The sequence below is a fragment of the Schistocerca gregaria genome, chromosome 7 (genome assembly GCF_023897955.1).
Source record: "Schistocerca gregaria isolate iqSchGreg1 chromosome 7, iqSchGreg1.2, whole genome shotgun sequence".
NCBI lineage: Eukaryota > Metazoa > Arthropoda > Insecta > Orthoptera > Acrididae > Schistocerca > Schistocerca gregaria.
The window spans coordinates 270670275-270683487 of record NC_064926.1 but is presented as its reverse complement, the minus strand read 5'-3'; positions in this window follow the sequence as shown (position 1 = coordinate 270683487).

The following is a 13213-nucleotide window of genomic DNA, read 5'->3' as shown; positions in this document are numbered from 1 at the left end:
ATCAGATTAATAAGTCACAGCTGCAAAATACTAACATGAATTCTTTACAGACAAATGGAAAAACTGGTAGAAGCGGACCTTGCGGAAGATCAGTTTGGATTCCGCAGAAATATTGGAACACGTGAGGCAATACTAACCTTTCGACATATCTTAGTAGAAAGATTAAGAAAAGGGAAACCTACGTTTCTAGCATTTGTAGACTTAGAGAAAGCTTTTGACAATGTTGACTGGAATACTCTCTTTCAAATTCTATAGACGGCAGGGGTAAAATATAGAGAGTGAAAGGCTATTTACAATTTGTACAGAAACCAGATGGCAGTTATAAGAGTCGAGGGACATGAATGGGAAGCAGTGGTTGGGAAGGGAGTGAGTCAGGGTTGTAGCCTCTCCCCGATGTTATTCAATCTGTATATTGAACAAGCAGTAAAGGAAACAAAAGGAAAATTTGGATTAGGTATTATAATTCACGGAGAAAAAATAAAAACTTTGAGGTTCGCCGATGACATTGTAATTCTGTCAGAGACAGCAAAGGACTTGGAAGAGCAGTTGAACGGAATGGACAGTGTCTTAAAAGGAGGATATAAGATGAACATCAACAAAAGCAAAACGAAGATAGTGGAATGTAGTCAAATTAAATCGGGTGATGCTGAGGGAATTACATTAGGAAATGAGACACTTAAAGTAGTAAAGGAGTTTTGCTATTTAGAGAGTAAAATAACTGATGATGGTCGAAGTAGAGAGGATATAAAAAGAAGACTGGCAATGGCAAGGAAAGCGTTTGTGAAGAAGAGAAATTTGTTAATATCGAGTATAGATTTAATGGTCAGGAAGTCGTTTCTGAAAGTATTTGTATGGAGTGTAGCCATGTATGGAAGTGAAACATAGACGATAACTAGTTTGGACAAGAAGAGAATAGAAGCTTTCGAAATGTGGTGCTACAGAAGAATGCTGAAGATTAGATGGGTATATCACACAACTAATGAGGAGGTATTGAATAGAATTGGGGAGAAGAGGAGTTTGTGGCACAACTTGACAAAAAGAAGGGACCTTTTGGTAGGACATGTTTTGGGGCATCAAGGGATCACAAATTTAGCATTGGAGGGCAGCGTGGAGGGTAAAAATCGTAGAGGGAGACCAAGGGATGAGTACACTAAGCAGATTCAGAAGGATGTAGGTTGCAGCAAGTACTGGGAGATGAAGAAGCTTGCACAGGATAGAGTAGCATGGAGAGCTGCATCAAACCAGTCTCAGGACTGAAGACCACAACAACAACAACAGGCGAGAGGTTTTGCATTTCCGGAAATATTATCCGCATTTATTGCGCGACTGTAGAAAAACTTCGCAATGCTTAATGTATGGCTGCAGTGTGCTCAAACGCCACAGGCCGGACGGAGACAGTTAAGCCTGGTTTGGCGCCAATTAACCACTTCAAGAGCCACCCAAGACAAGGGAGCTGGCGACATAAAGGTACATAATGTGTGATTCAATCATCATCATTCTCATACTTTAACGTTGGCAAAGAGCTATGACCAGTGAACTTTTACCTTTTCCCAGCCCAAGTTAACTTCTATTCCGTATGATACTCGGCCATTTGTTTGCGGACTGAGCTCGGAGGAAGACCTGCCTTATTAGCAAACACGCGTAATGTAGTAGAGAGTTGACCATGTTGTGCCGACTCCTAGTTATGTCACCAGTATAAAATTAGTACTTGTTGTACCATCTGACATTTAGTAAAGTCAGCGTGAGCTACATACTTCTTGGAGCCATGATGACAGCGTTGATTTTGTTCTAGTTTCCATGTAGCTTCTGGGGACGGATTACCTTGTTGTTTGGTCCCTTCCTTCAAATCAGCCAACCAGAATTATTGTCGTAATGAAAGTGACAAAACAATGTTTTATTTATGGATGAATACACACGAAATAACTTTACTTTTCTGACAGTCGCAAATCTGCATTCGTTGTCATTCGTTTTAAGGAGATTGACAAAGAGGAAATGGCGACGTTGCAAATAATTTTTTGCAATATATTTCTGACATTATATCGGTACAGTTTAAGAATCTTGATCGTGCAGTGGCCTTTTAAAAGGCGTTTTCTGGAACACAATGTTAACAAAGCATGTAATGAATTTTCTAATGCGTTTTTATATAAAATTATTACTTCAGTAATTATTTCGTGTTGCAGTGTGGCCACATAATAGCGTAATGAAATGTGGAACACTGGTGAATAGTATTTATCTTAAACAATATGTTCAAACGGGAATCATGAATTAAGTGAATGTGCAAGCATGTAAAATGTGCCTAAGTCAAGTCTTACGGGCTTCGCTGAAAGTAAAAGTAAAACGAGAAATGTTCTGAAAAACTAAGGTGTTGGCGGACTAAGGTGTTTTCCAATGGAGCTGAAATGAATCGTAACAGCATACACTTACGTTTGAAGAGATGATGTTCGATTTAGGTAAACATTTTTTGAATACAGTGATCAATAGATTATTATATTTTGACTGAAGTTCAGTCTTGATCACACCATTTATGTCTCAATGACATAGGTAACCGGTTTCGGTTATTTTTACATAATCATCATCAGACCCATGGCGTCATAAGGATGGTAGGCGGAGCTGTCCTCAGCTGCTACGAAGTCAACTTGACTGCGTCAACACGCTTACGTGCTGTTGACCGACATAGGTCAAGTATATTAAAATAAGTTCTACGATGTACGTTAGACCTCTGTAGTCATTAGACATGGTGAGAGAGCAGTATGGGCGTTCCACGGAACTCACGGACGTGGTCAGGTGATTGTATGTCACTCGTGTCATACGTCTGTACACGAGATTTCCACACTCCTAAACATCCCTAGGTACACTGTCTCCGATGTGATAGTGAAGTGGAAACGTGAGGGGAGACGTGAAGCACAACAGCGTACATGCCAACCTCATCTGTTGACTTACAGAGACCGCAGCCAGTTGAACAGGATATTAATGTGTAATAGGCAGACATCTATCGAGACCATCACACAGGAATTGCAAACTGTATCAGGATCCACTGCAAGTACTGTGACAGTTAAGCGGGAGTTGAGAAAACGTGGATTTCATGCCCGAGCGGCTGCTCTTCAGCCGATTGAGCAGTGGAAAAACGTTGTGTGGAGTGAAGTATTACGGTATACAATGTGGTGATCAGATGGCAGGCTGTGGGTATGGCGAATGCCCGGTGAACGTCATCTGCCAGCGTGTAAAACTCGGAGGCAGTGATGAGATTGTGTGGTCGCGTTTTTCATAGAGGGGGCCTGCACTGCCAGTTGTTTTGCGTGGCACTATCACAGCACAGGCCTACATTGATGTTCTAAGCATCATCTTGCTCCCCATTGTTGAAGAGCAATCGGTGCTGGCGACTATATCTTTCAACATGATCGAGCAACTGTTCATAATGGACAGTCTGTGTCCGAGTGGTTACACGACAATAACATCCCTGTAAGGGACTGGCCTGCACAGAGTCCTGACCTGAATCCTATATAACACCTTTGGGATGTTTTGGAACGCTGACATCGTGCCAGACCTCACTTAATGACATCGATACCTCTCCTCAGTGTAGCACTCTGTAAAGAATGGCTGCCATTCTCGAAGAAACCTTCCAACAACTGAGTATGTTTGAGAGAGTGGAAGTTGTCATCAAGGCTAAGGGTGGACCAACACCATACTGAATCCCAGCATTCCCGATGGAGGGCACCACGAACTTGTAAGTCGTTTCAGTTAGGCATCGGGATACTTTTGATCACATAGTGTGTCTTTAAGTTCATGTACATAGTTTATAACGGTGGTACAATTTATGCACCCACCGGTACACGTTATGGAACCAGATTTATAATGTGTACGACTTATAGATGTTTACAAAATTAAGTGTAATATGTTAACTTCCTCAGAATTTCCTTTCTTTGGATTAGATTCCAAGAACAACACCCGGAAGTTGAGGATGGTATTGTTTAAATCATTTTGTAACACACTGCTTAGGGTATACTAAATAAAATCTCAGAAGTGGTTCAATTTAGGCCACTCGCTCGTAAGTGATTCGTGAGAAGAAAATCAGATCAACTGTGGATCACCATATGGATAGAAAACTTTGCAAATTTGTGGTAAGGTTTTATGGGACCAAACTGCTGAGGTCATTGGTCCCTAAGCTTACGCACTACTTATTCTAACTTACACTAAGGACAACATACACACCAATCCCCGAGGGAGGACTCGAACCTCCGACGGGGAAGAGCCGCGTGGACCGTGACAAGCCGCCCTAGACCACGCGGCTACCACGCGCGGCATCGTATGTATACGTCTTACTACTGCAGCGACGCTTAAGCTTTAAATGGTCAACACACGATCTTCATTCTTATTGTTATCTTGTTATCAAGCCGTTATTAATCGACCGCTTTGGCCAGTAGACATATCAGTTGTAATTGTAACATCAAATGCAACTTTATCAAACTTATGTGATGGTATTTCCGGATAACGCCTGGTGGCGAACTGCTAATGTTACCATTTGCTTATGTGTTTGATTTTTAAAATTACCTTACAACATGACTGCAACTACTCGTCATTTCCGATTTCCTTCAGATTCATGATATACACACGTCTCGGACAGAAATGAAAGAGAGAGAAGTGGGAGCTCCATACGTCCAAGTGTTTACAATAAGTTAAACATTTTTGTAGTAGGTCGGGCGAGGAAGGAATCATTTACGCCGCCTTAGTATTCAGACAGTGGTTGACTCAATAGAAAGAATACAGAACAGTAATATCACGATCGTGAGATCGAGGCTTACTTTGCAATTTTCTATTTTTAACTTTTACTTTACTTACACATAAAATAAATAGAAATAAAGACAGTGAATGAAATTGAAAGCTAACTGGAAATTTGGGATTGAAAATAAAGCCCTTCATGCAGGTGAAAAAGTATCTTCTGTTAACTGACTCATGGGGGATAAACGAATCCGTAGTTATATTATCCGATTTTTCAAGATGAAGGATTTTCATCATAAAATATTGAAGTGATTCGTACAAATGTACTCCACTAGTGCCATCCTGAGATGACTACGTCCATCGTCAGGTAAATAATTTGATCAAAAATTTTCCGGTCTTTTCCGGACTGAAGCGCCTAGAACCGCTCGCCCACAACAACTGGCGGTAAATTAGGCACCATAGATTGGAGACCTCCTATAAAGGGGGCATGCACACATCGCATACAACTGTTCTCTACGATAAAACACAGTGACGTTTAAACCAAATTTGGGGATGAAGACAATGACTTTTTTTATTTTGTTCGACACAACAGCATTGTTAATGAGTGGTGTTTCACTTTTCTTCTCTTCAGCACAGCGACATCTGATTTATTGTGTGCAACTGTGCTGTGGGTTGTGACTGTGCGTTCACAATACACTGACGTGACAAAATTCATGGAATAGCGATATGCATGTACACAGATAGTAGCAGTATCGCTTACACAAGGGCACGAAAGAAATTTTGACATTCAGCGCTAAATGGTAGGTGGAGCTAGACGCATGGGATATTCTACTTCAGAAATTGTTAGGGAATTCAATACTCCGAAATCCACAGTGTCTAGATTCTGTCGTGAATACCAAATTACAGGCATGACTTCTCACCACGGGCTACACAGCCGCCGACGGCCTTTAATTAACGACCGAGAGCAGTGGTGTTTGTGTCGAGTTGTCAGTGTTAACAGATAAGAGAGAATGTACGAAATAACCGTAGATATCAATCTAGGACGTACACGCCTGACGGGAGGGTCTTTGCTAACTGCACAGCATCGCCTTTGGGCTCGTGACCATATTGATTGGGCCCAAAACTACTGGAAAACCGTGGCCTCATTAGATAAGTCCCGATTTCATTTGGTAAAAGGTAATAGTAGGGTTCGACTGTGCCGTAGACCACGTGAAGTCATGGACCGAAGTTGTCCATTGTGCATGAATGTGGTGGATCCATAATAGTGTGGGCTGTGTTTACAGGGAAAGGACTGGGTCTTCTGGTCCAACCGAACCAATCATTGATTGGAAATGCTTACGTCTGGCTATATGGAGACGACTTGTAGCCATTCATCGACTTCATGTTCCCAAACAACGATGGAATTTTTCTGGATGGTAAAGCGCCATGACACTGGGCCACAATTGTTTGCGACTACTTTGATGACCATTGTGGACAATTAGAGCGAATCGTTTTGCCAATCACGTCCCCCAACGTGAATCCCATCGAACATTTATGGGACATAATCGAGAGGTCAGTTTGTGGACAATATCCAGCATCGCCAACGCTTTCGCAGTTGTGAATGGCAGTAGAGGCAGATTGGCTCAATATTTCTGTTGGGGACGTCCTACACCTTGTTGAGTCCACGTCACGTCGAGCTGCTGCACTACACTGCGAAAAAGAAGATCCGACACTGTATTAGGAATTATCATGACTTCAGTCACCGTACTGTGTTTACATTCATAAGAATATGTTGTGTTTTGAAAGACTGATGAATTTTTACATGTCTGTAACAGTCGTTTTAAATTTTACCATAATCTTTTGATGTAACACTATTGTAAAAAAATTTATCCGTTCCTTTTTCATCTCCAGTGGTACAACTTTTTTACTGGACAACTGGTTTGACTGTCAATGGATCACCTTCAGATCTTTGTGGTGGCAAAAGCAACCCCTGGTGTCTGTATCTACATTACACATCATTTAAAGATGATACAGGGAGGTCGAAACTAGTCATACTGTACAGAAACCGTGCGACTGGTGCTGAAAAATGAAAGGTATAAAATTTTTAAAAGATCAGTACAATTTATGAATGCTCTCGTGACATACATGCTGTCTACAGTGCAGTTGTAGTGGATGTTGACTATTTTACTGTGCGTGATGAGGTGCTCTTTTTGATCTAATGGTTAATAGGAATCGTCATATCATTCATTTAGGAAGTAGCACCGAATTTTTTTATTGTCGGCTTGGAGAGTTAGCTTCTAAATAAGAGCCAAAGAAACTGGTGCACTTGCCTAATGTCGTGTAGGGCCCCAAAGAGTACGCAGAAGTGCCGCATTACGACGTGGCATAGACTCGACTAATGTCTGAAGCAATGCTGGACGGAATTGACACCATGAATCCTGCAGGGCTGTCCACAAACCTGAAAGAGTACGAGGGGGTGGAGATTTCTCCTGAACAGCACATTGCAAGGTAGGCCAGGCATGCTCAATAACGTTCACGTCTGGGGAGTTTGGTGGTCAGCGCAAGTGTTTAAACTCACAAGAGTGTTCCTGGAGCCACTCTGTAGCAATTCTGGATGTGTGGGGTGTTGCATTTCCCTGGTGGAATCGTTGAAGTCCGTCTAAATCAATAACAAACTTGAATGGATGCAGGTGTTCAGACAAGATGCTTACTTACGTTTCATCTGTCCGATTCGTATCTAGACGTATCAGGGTTCCCACATAACTCCATCTGCATATTCCCCATACCATTACAGAGCCTCCATCAGCTTGAACAGTCCGCTGCTGACATGAAGTGTCCGTGAATTCAAGAGGTTGTCTTCATACCCGTACACTTCGATCCGCTCGATACAATTTGAAACGGGATTCGTCCAACCAGACGACATGTTTCCCGTCATCAACAATCCAACGTCGGTGTTGAGGGGCCCAGGCGTGACTTAAAGCTTTGTGTCGAGCAGTTATCAAGGGTACACAAGTGATCCTTCGGCTTCGAAATCCCATATTGATGATGTTTCGTTGAATGGTTTGCACGCTGGGACTTATTGATGGACCAGCATTGAAATCTGCAGCAATTTGCGGAAGCTTCACGTCAGTCACGTTGAACGATTCTTTTCAGTTGTCGTTGGTCCCGGTCTTACAGAATCTTTTTCCGGCCGCAGCAATGTCAGAGATTTGATATTTTACAGGATTCCGATTATCACGGTACACTCGTGAAATGGTCGAACGGGAAAAGTATTACTTCATCGCTACCTTGGAGATGCTGTGTTCTATCGCATACATTTACCTCTGTTTATATGTACTTTTTTCCTTGATGCAGTATTATTTATAATTTAATTAATTTATAAATTTTTTATTTGTACGCTGTAATGTGTGCGCTTAAATATTATTTTATTAAATTACCATGACTAGATAAGTTATTGAGTACTTGAAAGAGAGAGGAACTGGTGAGGATGGAGACAGTTGAAGGACAGAACAGTCGAGACAGGAATACTGTCTATGCCATTTCGTGAAACTGTCTAGTGATACGTTGTGTGAGAGTGACGAAACGCGTAGTTCAAATGTAATACTAATAATTAGTCCTTTCTGTAAAAGAAGCTTAGAGGGAGCATAGACTGTTGCGGTTTGAAGAGTAACGTTTAAAATCATCTGCTAACGGGCGTTACGTACCCGGTGTTCTACACTTAAACAAGAGGAAACGTTGTTTACTTATCATTTACGAAAATAGTGTTTTGGAATGAAGAATATGTGCAAGTGATTATACTGTGAGACAATAGTACGTCGAACTGAGTGCGAACCGTAATCAGTAAACTATTCCCGGTTTTCTCGACAAAACCTTAATTTGTGAACTACAGCATTGAAAGTGGTTTTTTTGCGACTTTACTGTCCCACCCGACTGAACATCCTACCATTACACATATTAGATTTTCAACAAGAAACAAATTATAACCACCACTAACTTTAGCAGGGGATTTTGTGATACTGAAAATAAGGATTCGCCATACTTGAAACAGCGGGGCTTATAGTGAAACGGTGTCACCAGAATTCCTAACATCGCACGTCACCCACATGTGGCATCAACAAGAATAATCTCCCTTAGCTACTTCTTTGGTCATAGAAAAAATTGACAGCAGACAGAAGTGAACAAACTAAACTGTATCACGTGTACATTCAGAATCTGCTTAGTATTTATATTTGGAAACAACACACAGTTATAAAACTTCCTGCTTCTATCTGGCGATGGAAGCTGTTTATTTAACGTCTGTTACAAAGCTTTCGTCAGGGCTGGCAGTATATTAAACATCTATTTTTTGTTAACCAGCAATAAATGCATTAAAGAAGTGCAGTGTTACAATTACGTCTTTATTATCAGCGATTGTTTCCAATTATTAAAGAATACAAGTGGTAATTAGTGCCTGCTTGAGCACAATTCAAACTGTTCGAGCAACTGACGTCAGAGATCGAGACATGTCGGATTTTTCTCGCGGTGTCGTTCACCCCACGTTCTAGTGACTTATGATGGTCCTGTCTCCATGACACGTCACAGCATCGTCAATTTATAATGGACTTCAATCATACCGTACTGCAGTCTGTTATAAAGTGGTAGTTGGCCGTAAACACTGTTTTTAATAAAAGTTCACTGTCAATCAGGAGATACGCAGACTGTAATATTTTTTTTTAAATCTTTCTTACAATGAAAAAACCCGTACCTCAGACACTTAAAAACAACTTTTCATTGCTCGCGCACAGTGCAATTAAACGTTGGTCACAAGACAAAGACGTTATGCTATTAAAACTTAATAACTGACACAATCAGTATTAACACCATTTTGTAACAAATATGGTAATGATATTTTTTACGAAATAATGCAACTACTGATCGCATTAGTAACTGAGATTTAACGGAGTAACGTCTTTGTTTTATGACCATAACTCAAATACGCCGACCGCGAACTATGAGAAGCTGTATTTAACTGTGTCATGTATGGATGTTTTCATTTTAAGAAAGATTTCAAGCCGGCCGCGGTAGCCGAGCTGTTCCAGGCACTTCAGTCCGGAACCGCGCGACGGCTACGGTCACAGGTTCGAATCCTGCCTGGGGCATGGATGTGTGTGATGTCCTTAGGTTAGTTAGGTTTAAGTAGTTCTAAGTTCTAGGGGACTGATGACCTCAGATGTTAAGTACCATAGCGCTCAGAGCCATTTGAACCATTTTTGAAAGATTTCAATGTTGGATGTAGCAGTAATGGCATCAACACTAACGAAGAATATTTTATGACCGGAAGAGGGCTAGATTGTCAGCAGAAACTGGCAACCTATCCAAATAAAGAAGATTTCATGTGCGATCTTGACTTCATGGGTTTTCAGTCCCTAACATATATAAAAAAATATCGAGCTTTAGCCCGTCATGTGATCTAATGATGGCTGTTGGTACAAAATCCACGAGCCACTTTTATGCGTTCTTGCAATAGCAAGGTTAATTAGATTTATTTCGTTTACTAGGCATTCATTTCCAAATTAATATTCTCGAAGATAGGAGCTGTTCTCGAAGGAACATATAACATTGACGACCGTGCAGCTTCTATAGTATAAATGATAATTAATTGAAACCCTCAGCTGCCGGCAGCTGTTGTTGATGTACTTCGATGGGGACAGCTGAAAATGTGTGCCCCGATCCATCTGAGCCAGGGATAAGTCCCTACAGTCACGCTATTCATCAGTGTCCTTATTGGCTCAGACGGGTAGAGTGTCTGCCATGTAAGCAAGAGATCCCGGGTTCGGGTCCGGGTCGGGGCACACAATTTCAGCTGTCGCCATCGAGATACCACAACTGGTGTTGGCAGCTGAGGGGTTCAGTTAATTATCATTTAAATTAATATTCTTCCTTGCATCATCTGAATGTTATCATATTGTTTTAAAAATGATTCAGCTGATAAATTTTTCATTCCTTATCCTAAGATGTGAACAAAGGTGGAAAAGTTGATTTCCAGCTCGCTTGGTAAATTATTACACTATCGAATAACTAAACGAAAGATTTTTTTTTGGCTTCATTTAGGCAAAATTATCGAGGGACGATAGCATAGCTTTTAACTGCTAGCATCACATAAAGGGTTCACGAACGATGTTTATACCCAGTGTCCATAAATATCGAATGACAATCGTATCGAAAATTACTTGAAATGGAACAGCTGTTTGTACGTTGGTACTGTTTGTTACCATTTTCACATGTATTCATGGAATGTTCAAATGTCAAACAAAGCCAGCTATAGTTTTGTTCATGAAGCAATTTGTTTGCTTCTCTCGGTGTCTTGTTCTTGCTCTTGCGCCGTGTGGGTTTTCGAGCAGCTCTTCGGCGTATCGGAAATTTTCGAGCTCGTTCGAACGTATCATTTGCCCGGCCATAGTGACATTGTTGTGCACCAGAATAAATTTTATGTGTTTTTTGTGAATTCAGTTCGGACGCCGAAGGTCAGTAGTAGAGAAAAAAATGAGATGGAAAATTTCTGAGACGATGCATCACTTGTACAGTACGCTACGATTTAACTATTGTAACGGAAAACGCCTAGTAAGTTTATACGCTATTGCAGTGCTTGTGTTCCTCGAATTACGATGTCCGAAGGAACTTTGCCTCGTAATTTGGAATAACACTAGCAGTGCAATATCGTATTTATCCGCAGCCACCGGGCAAGCGACTTTCAAGTAAAATTTCCCCTCTAACGGAATATACACAATGGATGCACAAGTACGGGATGCTGACACATGGTTAACGACTCTTGAAAGTTTGGCTCTGGCAGTGAGTCGTACTCAGGTAGCTAAGTGGTAAGGAGACCGCTCGCAATAAGCGGTAAATCCAGTTCCGAGTCCCGATGCGGCACACATTTTCAGTGTCGTCATTCCATTATACAGCTGATGGTAGTCCATATTCTTAACTGCGAGTACATTTAATGCGCCTTGTAATTTTAGTGAGAGCCTACAGGCGCGGAGCCGCCACCCATCGCTCTCGCTCGGTGAGCGGGTGGCCGACCTGCTGGGCGTTATTCACAGGCGGGTCACGTCCTTCGCCGCATCTGCGGATGAGGCACATAGACGGCGAGAGCAGATTAATAGCCAGCCGTCCGCCTAATCGTCTCCTACCTCCCAAGCCAGATTTCATTAAACACGAGCGCTTTACCACTGGAGAGCTAGGTGAAACACGTCGGTCGTTAGAGTATTACGTATGCCACGGTGTAGTAATACGAAAACTTGTTCAAGACTATGACTTTAAAATCACCAACTGAGTTTTCTACCGTATGTGTTCGGTTTCATCGAGGCACATAACCATTACAAAGTATTCGTTACATGTTAGTTTCATTACTGAGTGTCATTACCGATGTAGCCATGACGCATAAATACTTCTTTGCTCTCCTAGCAAGTTTATTTTCGTCATCGACTCGTCTAAGGATCTTCCTTCTTAATCAGGCTTTTTCTTCTACATTTTGATGATGAGTATCGGGACAATTTTGACATCAATTATAACAGCTGAAGTTCGCAAAATTGGAAGTCGTCGTCATACCAAAATAAATTCAGGTGCCTCACGTACGGCTCTACGGGGAGGAATGGATATTCTGCGTATGTGGCCTGCATCTGCAGGGGTAAGGCACTGCTACATACGGCCGCTGTACGGCAACGACTGTTTATTTATATTTTGTTAAGTCCAAGCTCGGTAAAAATTGCGATGTTCATTTGAAGAACTTGATTGTCATCTTAAAATGTAATCTGCCAACAGCTTCGTCAAGATAAACATCAGTCTACAGAGATTAAGTACGAAAGTAACTTTCGCGTATTGTATCACTGCCGCGTTACACAGCTCGATGAAACTTTCAACTTGGGCCATAAGTAGAAAGAACTGCGACAGTACAGTAAAGAAGGTAACTGAAGGAAATACGCAATGACATGAACAGCAACGACACTTGAATATGTCACAGCGCCAGAGATTGTGCCTAAGAGTATTATTCAGCCGCCTCCACTGGCAGTTGCCGCTGAGAAGTTGGAGAGAGTAGTAGTAATTCTGAGGTAGGCGTGATCTGTGCTTGTTGACACGTCGACAGAGTACTAGTTGTTCTGTTGGGCAAGACACCATATGTTATTTGATTGGGGATGTTTTAATGATCCAAGTGTATTTTTCGTCAATATATATGAAGGAAAAGAAATTTTTTTTATTTTAGACGTCTTAAGTAACAATGCCTCTTGGTCACAGGTTCAGACAACAAAGCATCTGGCTCGTGTTCTTGTATTTGACTGTAATTCTGGTTTCTATGTGCAATCATATTATTTCTGGGTTTTTTAATTACTTCAGTGTAAATCGTGTTTAAAATATCTTGTCTTATTGAGGTAGAACCGTGCCAGATGTGTACGTTGAATCACACTTCCACACACAGGACAGTTACACTTATGCTTTCTTGTTTCGTTGCTTTTATAGTTGCTGGGGACTTAATTAATTAATT